Raw genomic sequence first — 14,555 nt, 5'->3', positions numbered from 1 at the left:
TCTCTGCCATGTGGACAGAAAAAAACATTTCTGAGATATTACTCAGGAATATTCCTAATCATGATTATATAATGCACCTTCTTTCTGCTTACTTCTATGTTTCGCAGATTCTCTCACAGCCCTTAGCCATAAAGTCTGAATACAGGTATGAATGTGACTTGCAAATCTGCCATGCACAGATGCTGAAAAGTAGATCATATGATCTATATACACAGTGTCCACAATATCTTAATTCAGTGATTTAATCTTTATAATATTCAAACTATAAACCATCCAAACTATTCGTGCAGGATCTTCAGATGTGCCTCCTATATGGCTTATGCTCTTCTGCCAATAGGACTTTGCATGCACTCGTCATTGATCCACTTCTTGTATTATTTTATTTTAATTTTGTTTTAACTATAAATCTCCTTAAACAAGCGCTTTTGGTAATAGCTCAATATCTTAAGAAATAATTGCACTTAAATGAAGATAAGTGTAATCATTTTATAAGTTATTGAGCTATTACCAAAAGCGCTTGTTTGAGGAGATTTATAGTTAAAACAAAATTAAAATAAAATAATCCAAGCAGTGGATCAATGACGAGTATGGTACATGCAAAGTCCTATTGGTCTAACAGCATAAGCCTTATAGCAGGCACATCTGACGATCCTGCTAGAAATGTTTGAATGGTTTATAGTTTTAATATTATAAAGACTAAACCATTGAATTAAGGTACTGTGTACACCAGGGGTGTCAAAGTCCCTCCTCGAGGGCTGTAATCCAGTCGGGTTTTCAGGATTTTCCCAATGAATATGCATTGAAAGCAGTGCATGCACATAGATCTCATGCATATTCATTGGGGAAATCCTGAAAACCCGACTGGATTCCGGCCCTCGAGGACCGACTTTGACACCTGTGGTGTACACTGTACATAGATAGATTGTATTGTGAGTAACAAGCAATGACTAAAGTTGGAGCTGTTTGATTCAGCTTAAAAGTAGATCATGGCACAAATGCACTGATATGTAGATCTTGCTGTGTTCAGAGGAAGTGAGTGTAAACTCTGTATCTGCTGGTATTAAAATCTCAGGGGCTGATTCTATAATCGGGCATCCCGATTGTAGGCAGCGATAGGCGTTCTACCACAGTCTGGAATCCAATCAAGATGCATGTTTATAAACAGAACCAAAAACGAGGAAGGCCGCCTACATTGTAGGTGTTTGTCGCGGGTGCAGGGAGATGCCTAAGGGTACTTAAGCTTGCCCAAGATTGTGCATGGGCATGGTTTCACCCAGAAGTGGTCTTGGGTGAGCTTAAACAGCCCTAGGTGTCTCCCTAGGGCCGCAACAGACGCCTGAAATGTAGGCCAGCAAAAACTAAAACTAGATGTAGCCGGCTGAACTGATCGCAGCAAGGAAATCGGTGATCAGCTTAGCCAGCAGAGTCCTGCTGGCACAGCTAATTGGAAAATACCCCAGCCACGATCAGCTGAATGGCTGCAGCAGAGGACCCCCACAAAGTTTCCCAGTAGGAGTACCGTATTTTCGCGGATATAACGCGCGCGTTATACGTGATTTTACGTACCGCGCATACCCCTCGCGCGTTATATGCCTGAGCGCGGTATACAAAAGTTTTTAAACATAGTTCCCACCCCGCCCGACGCCCGATTCACCCCCCCAGCAGGACCGCTCGCACCCCCACCCCGAACGACCGCTCGCACGCGCTCCCACCCGCACCCGCATCCACGATCGGAGCAAGAGGGAGCCCAAGCCCTCTTGCCCGGCCGACTCCCCGACGTCCGATACATCCCCCCCCCGGCAGGACCACTCGCACCCTCACCCCGAAGGACCGCCGACTCCCCAACAATATCGGGCCAGGAGGGAGCCCAAACCCTCCTGGCCACGGCGACCCCCTAACCCCACCCCGCACTACATTACGGGCAGGAGGGATCCCAGGCCCTCCTGCCCTCGACGCAAACCCCCTCCCCCCAACGACCGCCCCCCCTCAAGAACCTCCGCCCGTCCCTCAGCCGACCCGCGACCCCCCTGGCCGACCCCCACGACACCCCCACCCGCCTTCCCCGTACTTTGTGTAGTTGGGCCAGAAGGGAGCCCAAACCCTCCTGGCCACGGCGACCCCCTAACCCCACCCCGCACTACATTACGGGCAGGAGGGATCCCAGGCCCTCCTGCCCTCGACGCAAACCCCCCTCCCTCCAACGACCGTCCCCCCCCAAGAACCTCCGACCGACCCGTGACCCCCCTGGCCGACCCCCCCACCCCCCTTCCCCGTACCTTTGGAAGTTGGCCGGACAGACGGGAGCCAAACCCGCCTGTCCGGCAGGCAGCCAACGAAGGAATGAGGCCGGATTGGCCCATCCGTCCTAAAGCTCCGCCTACTGGTGGGGCCTAAGGCGCGTGGGCCAATCAGAATAGGCCCTGGAGCCTTAGGTCCCACCTGGGGGCGCGGCCTGAGGCACATGGGCCAAACCCGACCATGTGTCTCAGGCCGCGCCCCCAGGTGGGACCTAAGGCTCCAGGGCCTATTCTGATTGGCCCACGCGCCTTAGGCCCCACCAGTAGGCGGAGCTTTAGGACGGATGGGCCAATCCGGCCTCATTCCTTCGTTGGCTGCCTGCCGGACAGGCGGGTTTGGCTCCCGTCTGTCCGGCCAACTTCCAAAGGTACGGGGAAGGGGGGTGGGGGGGGTCGGCCAGGGGGGTCGCGGGTCGGTCGGAGGTTCTTGGGGGGGGGCGGTCGTTGGAGGGAGGGGGGTTTGCGTCGAGGGCAGGAGGGCCTGGGATCCCTCCTGCCCGTAATGTAGTGCGGGGTGGGGTTAGGGGGTCGCCGTGGCCAGGAGGGTTTGGGCTCCCTTCTGGCCCAACTACACAAAGTACGGGGAAGGCGGGTGGGGGTGTCGTGGGGGTCGGCCAGGGGGGTCGCGGGTCGGCTGGGGGACGGGCGGAGGTTCTTGGGGGGGGGCGGTCGTTGGGGGGAGGGGGTTTGCGTCGAGGGCAGGAGGGCCTGGGATCCCTCCTGCCCGTAATGTAGTGCGGGGTGGGGTTAGGGGGTCGCCGTGGCCAGGAGGATTTGGGCTCCCTCCTGGCCCAATATTGTCGGGGAGTCGGCGGTCCTTCGGGGTGGGGGTGCGAGTGGTCCTGCCGAGGGGGGAGAAGAATCGGACGTCGAGGGGGGGCATCAGGCTTTCAGGATGGGGACAGGACTTCAAGGGGGGACAGGCAGATCTTCAAGGGGGACAGGCAGACCTTCAAGGGGGACAGGACTTCAAGGGGGGACAGGCAGACCTTCAAGGGGGGACAGGCAGACCTTCAAGGGGGGACAGGACTTCAAGGGGGACAGGCACGGAGAGGCGGGGCAGTGCACCGAAAGTCAGGGCGGGTGAACGGTGAGTCGGGGCAACCAGAGGAGAGTCGGGGCAGTGCACCGAAAGTCAGGGTGAGTCGGGGCAACCAGAGGAGAGTCGGGGCAGTGCACCGAAAGTCAGGGTGAGTCGGGGCAACCAGATGAGAGTCGGGGAGGGCGAAAGGAGAGTCGGGGTGGCCAGAGGAGAGTCGGGCAGCATGCGCGTTATATGCCTGAGCGCGGTATAGAAAAGTTTTTGTACATATCATCGTGATTTCTGCGCGCTATACCCCTGTGCGCGTTTTACAATGGTGCGCGTTATATCCGCGAAAATACGGTAATGCCCATTCCCTCCTGCCGGAACCCCTGATCAACGCCCCTTCCCCCCATGAAGTCCTCCGGTAGGAAAGATGTCCATTCTCTCCTGCCAGAACCCTCCCTGTAACTTCCAAACCCTCCAACTGGTGACACCCCACCCCCCCTCCAAATCCCCCAACACTCCCCCCAAGCATCTAGACCATGAGCCCACAATCCAAAGCCCCCCTAACACGTTCCCCCGTATCTTTGTAGGTGAAAGTCTGGCCTGAGGGATGCTAACTCCCAGCGGGTCTTCCTCTTCCCACTGCATCTCAGGATGCACTGGGAAGGGGCCTAAGGCTCTGATTGGCTGAGATGCCTAAGGCCTTAGGCCATGCCCATTGCATCCCAGGATGCGCCAGGAAGGAAGCCTAAGGCCCTGATTGGCCCAGGTGCCTAAGACATAAGAACATCTAGCCCAGTAGCCCATCCTCACGATGGCCAATCCAGCTCACCAGTACATGGCAAAAACCCATATAGTAGCAACATTCCATGCCAAACAGAGACTTAGCCCCCTCTACGGTGCACTGGGAAGGCCTGCATTTTGAAGAGGCGGGCTTGCCCGCGGGAGTAAGCATCTCTCCAGCTGAACTTTCACCTACAAATGTACAGGAGGTGATAGGGTGTCGGGGGTGGGGGGTGGGGGCTTTGGGGGGCAGGCTCGGGGTCTAGAGTCTTAGGGGGAGTGCAAGGGGTTCTGGAGGGGTGTCACCGGTTGGGGGAGGTTGGAAGTTCTGCAGGGGTTCTGGCAGGAGGGAGTGGGCATCCCTCCTACCGGGGGAATTCACGGGTGGGGGATATCAGGGGTTTCTAGCAGGAAGGAGTAGGCTTCCCTCCTGCTAAGGGACTTCATAGAGGGGTCTCCTGCCACAGCTGCTCAGCTGATCAGGGATTCCCTTGTCACGATCAGTTTGGCTGGCCACATTTAGTTTTAAGGTGCAATTCTATAACTTGTGCCTGTGACATGGGCACCATTTAGAGAATCGGGGGTTTAGGCAGGGTTAGGTGATTCTTTATAGGACATCAGTAGGTGATTCTCAGCCACTTCTTAGGTGGCTGCTAAGAATCTGTCCCTCAGACAGTGGCTTACCAAGGGGGGGACGGGAGGGGCGGTCCGCCCCGGGTGCCAGCCCTGAGGGGGTGCTCCCGGCCTTGCCGTTCAGTCCCCCCCATCCCCGAAGGACCGCTCGCCCCACTGACCTTCCTGCACCACCTGTGAAGCAGCCCGCAGCGTCAGCGATCCCTGACCTGCTTGGGCGCTGCTTCCTGTGCCGCGGTCCCGCCCCTCCTCTGACGTCAGAAGAGGGGTGGGACCGCGGCGCAGGAAGCAGCGCCTAAGCAGCGCAGGGATCGCGTCGCGATCCTGCTGCGGCTGCTTCATAGGTGGTGCAGGAAGGTCAGTGGGGCGAACGGTCCTTCGGGGGTGGTGGGGGGGGATTGAACGGCAAGGCCGGGAGCATAGGTAGTGCTGCTTCATAGGTGGTGCGGGGAGGCCAGGGGGGCGAGCGGTCCTTCGAGGTGGGGCGGGCGGGCAGGCAGGCAGGCTTTCAAGGGGGAGGGGGGTGACAGGCAGGCAGGTAGGCCTTCAAGGGGCGACAGGCCTTCAAGGGGGGGGGGGACAGGCAGGCCTTCAAGGGGGGAGGCAGGCCTTCAAGGGGGGGACAGGCCTTCGGGGGGGTGCAGACCTTCAAGGGGGAAGGACAGGCCTTCAAGGGGGGGCAGGCAGGCCTTCAAGGGGGGGCAGGCAGCCTTCAAGGGGGGGACAGGTCTACAAGGGGGTGGGACAGGCCTACAAGGGGGTGGGACAGGCCTTCAAGGGGGGGACAGGCCTTCGGGGGGCGTGCAGGCCTTCGGGGGGGTGCAGGACTTTGGGGGGTGCAGACCTTCAAGAGGGGGACAGGCCTTCAAGGGGGGGACAGGCCTACAAGGGGGTGGAACAGGCCTACAAGGGGGTGGGACAGGCCTTCAAGGGGGGTGCAGGCCTTCGGGGGGGTGCAGGACTTCGGGGGGTGCAGACCTTCAAGGGGGTGTAGGTCTTCAAGGGGGGACAGGCCTTCAAGGGGGGGGACAGGCAGGCAGGCCTACAAGGGGGGACAGACCTATAAGGGGGAGACAGGCAGGCAGGCCTTCAAGGGGGAGGGACAGGCCTACAAGGGGGTGGGACAGGCCTTAAAGGGGGGTGCAGGCCTTTAAGGGGGGACAGGCCTTTGGGGGGGCCCTGGTTTAGAAGTACACGGAGGGAAGGGGGTGTTCAAAGAGACGTGCATATGCCAAACTTTGGGGGTGGAGGAAGAAATAATGGGTCTGAAAATAGAGGAGAGGGAGAAAGATGATGGACCATGGGATTTAGGGAGGGAAGGAACAGAAAGGGAGGGAAATTGGACACAAGAGATGGTGTGGAGGAGTGATAGAGATACTGGATAGGAGGGTAATTGGGAAAAGAAAGGGAGAGATGGTGGACTCTGGGGTGGTGGGGAAGGAAGGAGAGATGCCGGATGAAAGGGTAGTTAAGAAAAGGTGGATCTGTGGAGGGAGATGAAAAAAAGGAAAGATACCAGACTTCCTGGGGAGGGAAGGGAAATGGAAAGGAAGGACAGAGTTGGCAGATGGATGGTTAGCATGCAGAAAGAAGAAAGAAGGAGACCCTGGCAAGCAAGTTATCAGAAGAAAACCAGAGCCTTGGACCAACAAGATTTGAAATATAACCAGACAACAAAAGGTAGAAAAATTAATTTTATTTTCTGTTTTGTGATTATAATATGTCAGATTTGAAAGGTGTATCCTGCCAGAGCTGGTGTTGGACTGCAAACGTGAGCTAGGATTTAACAGAGAGAGGAAAAGTCCTTTTTGTTTCTTTATTTTATTTACACCATAGCGCCAGTGTGGTTAGGAGAAGCCAAAGGGCATGAAAAAGCTATAAAACCCACCAGGAGTTTTGAAAAAAATCACCCAACTGGGCAGGAAAATCGAATTGAAAAACCAATTCAATAGGCTGAATCGAATCAAAAATTTTTTTCCTGAATCTGGCAGCATTAGTTTGCGCTACTGTCTTAGACTTTAGGACCTGGTATTGGGTAGAGATTGCATCCTCAGTACTTTATAATGCAAGTGAAACGAGGATTTGGTCAGACTTTTGAAGGGTCTGCAGAAAAAAAATATTGTATAGGCCGGGGACATGAGACAGCAGGAAATGGGAACTTTTCGTCCTTCTATTTTTGTGAATGGAAAGGCTGAGGATGTCAGAGAGTTCAGTTAAAATATGTGCTTTATAAGAAAATATAATAACGTGTTTTATAAAGTTTATAGCATAGCTGGCCTACCCAGTGAGGTGTTCCTAGTGGTGGTGGTGGCAGCGTGTCAATGTGTTGAGAGGAAGAGGTGGTCTGGGAAATTCTGCTGAGCAAACTCCGGCCCCATTTCCACCCCCCAGTTAGTCCACTCCACTCAACTGGTTCACACACTGAGTGGGTCTTTGGGTGTTGTTTTGGGATCTCTTCCAGTGGTTTATCAGTATCTCCTTCTGGTCCAAGGAAGGAAACTTTGTTATCCTTAGCATTGACCTACAGAATATGTTTGTAACAACGCTGCTTGTGTGGCATTAGGCTATGTAGTGATCGAAAGAAAAAAACAGACCTTTGCACATTTTTGCACTATATGGTGGGTGTATGAGGAGATTCACATTTCCTGCACAGCTAAGTCCATGTGAAGTTACCTTGTGCTGTATTTGACATCTAGCAAGGTCTCTGTTTGAAAGGAAAGATCTAAACTTAAAAATGAAGTGGCCAGAAGTTATGGTAAAAGCAGATAGTGTAGCTAGTTTTAAGAAAGATTTGGACAAATTCCTGGAGGAAAAGTCCATAATCTGTTATTAAGACATGGGGGAAGTGTCTGCTTGCCCTGGATCGGTAGCATGGAATGTTGCTACTCTTTGGGTTTTGACCAGGTATTAGTGTCCTGGATTGGCTACATTGAGAATGGGCTACTGGGCATGATGGGCCATTGGTCTGACCCAGTTAGGCTATTCTTATGTTATGTTCTCATCTGTAGGGGCCTTTGTTTTCACTTCTTATTTTAATGTATTTTTTTTCTGGGAACTTATCAGTGTTTTTTATAATGGGAACAAAAATGGAAGAGAATTAATGTGTGTGGGATGAGGGGGTAACTAATTTCTTCAGCTAAATAATTCAATCCACTTCAAACAGACATAGGAGAACTCATGCACCATTCACACACCCTCCAACCAAAAACGTCAAAAGAAAAAAACTGTTCGACAACCTCCTAGCCATTCGAGCTGCAACACTCGACCCCCAACCCTACAACCAATTGACATCGACCACATACTGCAAAACCTTCAAAAAGAAATAAAAACCCTTCTATTCAAAAAACACATAAAACCGAACTAACACAATCAGAACTGTCCCAAGCATCACCTGCAACTACTCCATATGTACTTCTGATGTCATGACAATTCAGACATAATTTATGTTATGTTATGTTTGGAATATAAGAAAATTTTCACTGCCTGTTTCTATTCTGACCATTTATTCCGTTTCATGGTCATTACAAAAAATATTTTTTTACATGGGGGGGTGTCAAAAAATGATGGGCACCGGGTGCCACATACCCTAGGTACGCCACTGCCCTCAGAGTCTAGATATGTGAATTCTAACACCACTGAGCTGCAATTCTGAAATGCTGGGAGAATAAATTCATACACCAGTGAATTGAAATATAAAAGCTCATTGTCAAAAATTTGCATGACCAGAATTCTCCTTAAAATATTTCCAAGATCCCATAGAAACATGATGGCAGATAAAGGCCAAATGGTCCATTCAGTCTGCCCATCCACAACATCCACTTTCTCCTACTCTCCATGCAAATTTCTCTCATGAATATTCACTGTGGATATCCTGAAAACTTGACTGGCTAGGGAGACCACATGAGAGGTTTGGGAAGCACTGGAGTGAACACAAATATTTACACCCTTTTGAGAATCAATATAAAAGTGCACATGGGTATTTATGCACTGTTGGTGCTGGGGTTTATTAACAGCACACAGGCACCTATGTTGACTTTATAAACAAACGTAAAGTATGAAACAAAAAAGTGAACAAAACTATAATTACACTTCTAGTGAGTGAGAAATGGGGTGTCAGATATGACCAGTCTAAGCAAGAACGCTTCCACGGTCTGTCAGTTCTTCATGCATCCCCAATCATTATAATGTAATACTTTTTTTAGACAAAAATTTTTTAAAATAATTTTTTCACTATCATATTTATCAGTGCATCTATCTGAAGTTTTTAAAGAACTTATCTTTAAAAAGCTGTATCTTCATTCCATTGTAAGTAATGGTGGAACATATCTTTTATTCCAACGTTCAATTCAATTCAATACTCCCCTCTGCCAACGCGTTTCGCAGAGCTTTATCAAGGCTAGGGGCACTAAAAAACATAAAAAATCAACCCATTAGGAGATAGAATGAGTATTAAATCAAGCACTGTCCAAAATATCATATAATATAAACTGCATTCAGCACAAACCTGCATAATTGAAAATATCCTAACTGTGTTGTCAAGCGGCTTCTGAAAAATGGCCGCGGCGTCTTTTTTTCACTCACTGTTATAGGGACCTCCCCTGACGTCATACCAAGAAGTTAATAGCTGAGGTCAACCTGCGCTAACCAATCCAAAGTTTCATTTAATCCTTCCGGAGCCATGGAGTTCAACATGAACATCCATCTCAATTCTTTAAGGTTCAGGTTTTTCTCAACATTGTTTTTCTCAACATTGTTTCTCAAATGTTGAGAAAAACCTGAACCTTAAAGAATTGAGATGGATGTTCATGTTGAATTCCATGGCTCCGGAAGGATTAAATGAAACTTCAGATTGGTTAGCGCAGGTTGACCTCAGCTATTAACTTCTTGGTATGACGTCAGGGGAGGTCCCTATAACAGTGAGTGAAAAAAAGACGCCGCGGCCATTTTTCAGAAGCCGCTTGACAACACAGTTAGGATATTTTCAATTATGCAGGTTTGTGCTGAATGCAGTTTATATTATATGATATTTTGGACAGTGCTTGATTTAATACTCATTCTATCTCCTAATGGGTTGATTTTTTATGTTTTTTAGTGCCCCTAGCCTTGATAAAGCTCTGCGAAACGCGTTGGCAGAGGGGAGTATTGAATTGAATTGAACGTTGGAATAAAAGATATGTTCCACCATTACTTACAATGGAATGAAGATACAGCTTTTTAAAGATAAGTTCTTTAAAAACTTCAGATAGATGCACTGATAAATATGATAGTGAAAAAATTATTTTAAAAAATTTTTGTCTAAAAAAAGTATTACATTATAATGATTGGGGATGCATGAAGAACTGACAGACCGTAGAAGCGTTCTTGCTTAGACTGGTCATATCTGACACCCCATTTCTCACTCACTAGAAGTGTAATTATAGTTTTGTTCACTTTATAAACAGGCATAAAGTAGATGACTTTTTGGATTTTCACAGGCCGGTCTTGTGATAAAATTAAGCCTCACATGTCATAAGAACATAAGAATTGCCACTACTGGGTCAGACCAGTGGTCCATCGTGCCCAGCAGTCTGCTCACGCGGCGACCCTTAGGCCAAAGACCAGTGCCCTAACTGAAACCAGCCCTACCTGCGTATGTTCCGGTTCAGCAGGAACTTGTCTAACTTTATCTTGAATCCCTGGAGGGTGTTTCCCCCTATAACAACCTCTGGAAGAGCATTCCAGTTGTCTACCACTCTCTGGGTGAAGAAGAACTTCCTTACGTTTGTACGGAATCTACCCCCTTTTAACTTTAGAGAGTTACCTGCGTATGTTCTGGTTCAGCATGAACTTGTCTAACTTTATCTTGAATCCCTGGAGGGTGTTTTCCCCTATAACAACCTCTGGAAGAGCATTCCAGTTGTCTACCACTCTCTGGGTGAAGAAGAACTTCCTTACGTTTGTACGGAATCTATCCCCTTTTAACTTTAGAGAGTTACCTGCGTATGTTCTAGTTCAGCATGAACTTGTCTAACTTTATCTTGAATCCCTGGAGGGTGTTTCCCCCTATAACAGCCTCCGGAAGAGCGTTCCAGTTGTCTACCACTCTCTGGGTGAAGAAGAACTTCCTTACGTTTGTACGGAATCTATCCCCTTTTAACTTTAGAGAGTTACCTGCGTACGTTCTGGTTCAGCATGAACTTGTCTAACTTTATCTTGAATCCCTGGAGGGTGTTTCTCCCTATAACAACCTCTGGAAGAGCGTTCCAGTTTTCCACCACTCTCTGGGTGAAGAAAAACTTCCTTACATTTGTACGGAATCTATCCCCTTTTAACTTTAGAGAGTTACCTGCGTACGTTCTGGTTCAGCATGAACATGTCTAACTTTATCTTGAATCCCTGGAGGGTGTTTTCCCCTATAACAACCTCTGGAAGAGCATTCCAGTTGTCTACCACTCTCTGGGTGAAGAAGAACTTCCTTACGTTTGTACGGAATCTATCCCCTTTTAACTTTAGAGAGTTACCTGCGTATGTTCTGGTTCAGCATGAACTTGTCTAACTTTATCTTGAATCCCTGGAGGGTGTTTCCCCCTATAACAGCCTCCGGAAGAGCGTTCCAGTTGTCTACCACTCTCTGGGTGAAGAAGAACTTCCTTACGTTTGTACGGAATCTATCCCCTTTTAACTTTAGAGAGTTACCTGCGTACGTTCTGGTTCAGCATGAACTTGTCTAACTTTATCTTGAATCCCTGGAGGGTGTTTCTCCCTATAACAACCTCTGGAAGAGCGTTCCAGTTTTCCACCACTCTCTGGGTGAAGAAAAACTTCCTTACATTTGTACGGAATCTATCCCCTTTTAACTTTAGAGAGTTACCTGCGTACGTTCTGGTTCAGCATGAACTTGTCTAACTTTATCTTGAATCCCTGGAGGGTGTTTTCCCCTATAACAACCTCTGGAAGAGCGTTCCAGTTTTCCACCACAATCTGGGTGAAGAAGAACTTCCATACTGTTGATGATCCTGTCGATGCGGCTCACTATGTCTTCTACCTTGGCTCCTGGTAGGCAGGTCACCAACCGATCCTGTCATCCTCCCGCTATGTGGCTGTCAATTTGTCTGATGATGGAGTCCCCCACAATGATCACTGTCCTCTTTATCTTCTCTTGCCTCTCTAGCCGCATGTCTGTGTCCCTGGTTTATGACCATTTCTCCAGCCATAGGTCCGTGTCTGCTGTGCACGTCCATCTTCCCTCATCCAGGGGTTGGCTTGCGCCAGACTCATCTTCGTGTGGGTTCCCTCCACTGTTTCCAGATCTCACTGTGTCACCTATTTCTTCTTTGTGGTTGTCCTCCAGGTGGTCCTCACTCCCTGTAGGTGCATCTTGGCAGTTCCACTGTCACTGGTGATTTTCCATGGCCTCCCTGTATGCCTCCTCAATGAACTTCTCTAACTCCCAGACTTCTTCCTCAATGGTTTCTTATGTCTTGACATTCTCTGCCTCTCTTTCCTCCTCCACTGCTCGAAGTGCTTCTAGTTCCAGTATTCTGACTTCCAGGAGTCTGACTTGTTTCTTCAAGCTCTCCAGTTCCTCGCGTCGAATGCATACATAAGACTGCCTCCCAGAGGGGAGGTAGTCATACATATGGCAGACGGTGCATAAAACTGGGTAGCTCAACTTCCTGCTTTTGTCTGCTACTTTCATTGCTGTCCGCTTGCCGGTCTGTTGTCTGAAGTGGCTTCTCCCTCTTTCTTTATGTAGCATCCTCTGTCTGCTGTGGCTGCTGTCCTTTGGGCCTGCTGTGGCTGTCCTCTGAGTCTGCTGTGGCTGTCCTCCAAGTCTGCTGTGGCTGCTGTCCTCTGGGCCTGCTGTGGCTGTCCTCTTGCTCCTCTTCAGTGACTCATCCCTTCGCAAAGGCGCTCTCGCTAAGGCGAGCACCTTCGACGCATGCAGTTGGCCCCTCCCCTTTTAATGGGGAGCTCCGGATCTGCTGCAGGTGACGTCAGGGGGTGGTCGGAGCTACCTCTCGCTGTAGTCCCTCACCCTCTGCTTCCTCTACTCAACTCCTGTTCTCTCCCTTCTGCCTCCTCTGTCCAACTCCTCCTCTTTCTTCTGCCTCTCTCCTCAGCCCGACTTCTCCTGCCTGCCCTGATCTCAAGGCAATTTACAAAGCAGTATATATCTGGTATGCACTGTAAAAATTATGATAATAATAACAATAATTTTATCCTGTGGCTGGGAGGTTGAATCATGGCATTTATACACTTGGGTGAGATTCTCACTGTACTCAGGAACTGTTTTTAAAAGTACAGACCCCATATGCTCTGAAACTGGAATCTTTTGTTTGCAATGGAGTCACAAGGGATGCCATGTTAAAGATGAAGTTAATGTCAGCTTTTGCAGTTAGCTGCAGTTTTAATAACACTAATGCCCCCAGTGCGGAGAAGTATTGGCTGCAGCTGTTCTCTGGCTCAGCCCAATCTCTTCTCCCTGGTAACACTGAGTTATGGAGCAATTACCTATACTTCCTCCTCCAGGGAGAAGGTGGATAACTCCAAACTGATGTGTAATAAACATAAACACAGGAATAATACAGCTTCTCAGTGTGGATGTGTGTCTTCCTCATCTCAAAAACCTGAAAAGGCTACCTACAGGCAGATCCTAGGGAGCTTCCTTTAAACATACATGATCTGTATAGGACAGTGGTCTCAAACTCATGCCCTTTGCAGGGCTACATTTTGGATTTGTAGGTACTTGGTGGGCCGCAGAAAAAAATAGTTAATGTTTTATTAAAGAAATGACAACTTTACATGAGGTAAAACTCGTTATAGTTTATAAATCTTTTCTTTTGGCTGTCTTAATAATAATATTGTAATTTATAGCTAAAGAGACATAGGATCAAGAAACTTTTATTTTACTTTTGTGATTATGATAAACATACTGATGGCCTCAAAATGGTACCTGGCGGGCTGCGAGTTTGAGACCACTGCTAGAGGCTAAGGCTCTTTACTCCTGCATTGTGATGTCATAGAACTTTATGGTTATGGAAACATAGTAACATGATGGCAGATAAAGGCCAAATGGCCTATCCACAGCATCCACTACTCCTCTCCCTATTGGCTAAGGCTCTTAACATTTGCATCTCCTCTTCCTATAGGCCAGTGGTCTCAAACTCAAACCCTTTGCAGGGCCACATTTTGGATTTGTAGGTACTTGGAGGGCCGCAGAAAAAAATAGTTAATGTCTTATTAAAGAAATGACAACTTTACATGAGGTAAAACTCGTTATAGTTTATAAATCTTTCCTTAATTGCTTTTGATAATTTTAGCTATACACAGCTGAAAGCAGAGCAACATGCAGAAAGTGAAAAACTATCAAAGAATCAACTGCAAGAGACAAGATTTTGGACCAACTATTTAAAGGCCCTCAGTATTATAAAGAATGATTCTTTATGGAAAACTTGTGCCACAACCACCTTCAGCTCTTACCTCCTCCAGCACCGGACACATACACAAGCTGCACCACCTCCAATGGTTACCTTACGTTCTGGAACGTTGCCCGCCTCACTGCTGTAACCTCACGCAAGTGCTTTCCTGCGTCTTCACGCGATTGGACCCCACCTCACAATCGAGTACAGATGCAGGAAAGTGCTTTTGTGAGGTTACAGCGACTGCCGGATGCAACCATCGAACACTTAAGCCCTAGTGTCCAAGAACTATAATGGTTTCCTACATGGTTCTGCATTTTTTGTTTCTGTCCCAGAACATTCAGGGTTAAAATGTATTCTGGGTTAAAATGTATTCCGGGCCCATCATCACTGGGCAGGTTTAAGGATTCAGTT

At 48.8% G+C, this 14,555-nt stretch overlaps 1 protein-coding gene across 4 annotated transcripts in view; it reads right to left on the bottom strand.

Moving 5' to 3' along the window:
* Window positions 1-14,555, bottom strand: part of SHANK3 (SH3 and multiple ankyrin repeat domains 3) — a 924,054-nt gene that overhangs the window by 599,800 nt on the left and 309,699 nt on the right. The gene's annotated exons all lie outside the window — the stretch shown is intronic.

Source organism: Geotrypetes seraphini, chromosome 9, assembly GCF_902459505.1.
Source record: "Geotrypetes seraphini chromosome 9, aGeoSer1.1, whole genome shotgun sequence".
Classification (NCBI taxonomy): Eukaryota; Metazoa; Chordata; class Amphibia; order Gymnophiona; family Dermophiidae; genus Geotrypetes; species Geotrypetes seraphini.
The sequence above is the reverse complement of the archived record's forward strand: the minus strand, read 5'-3'. Positions and strand labels throughout refer to the sequence as shown.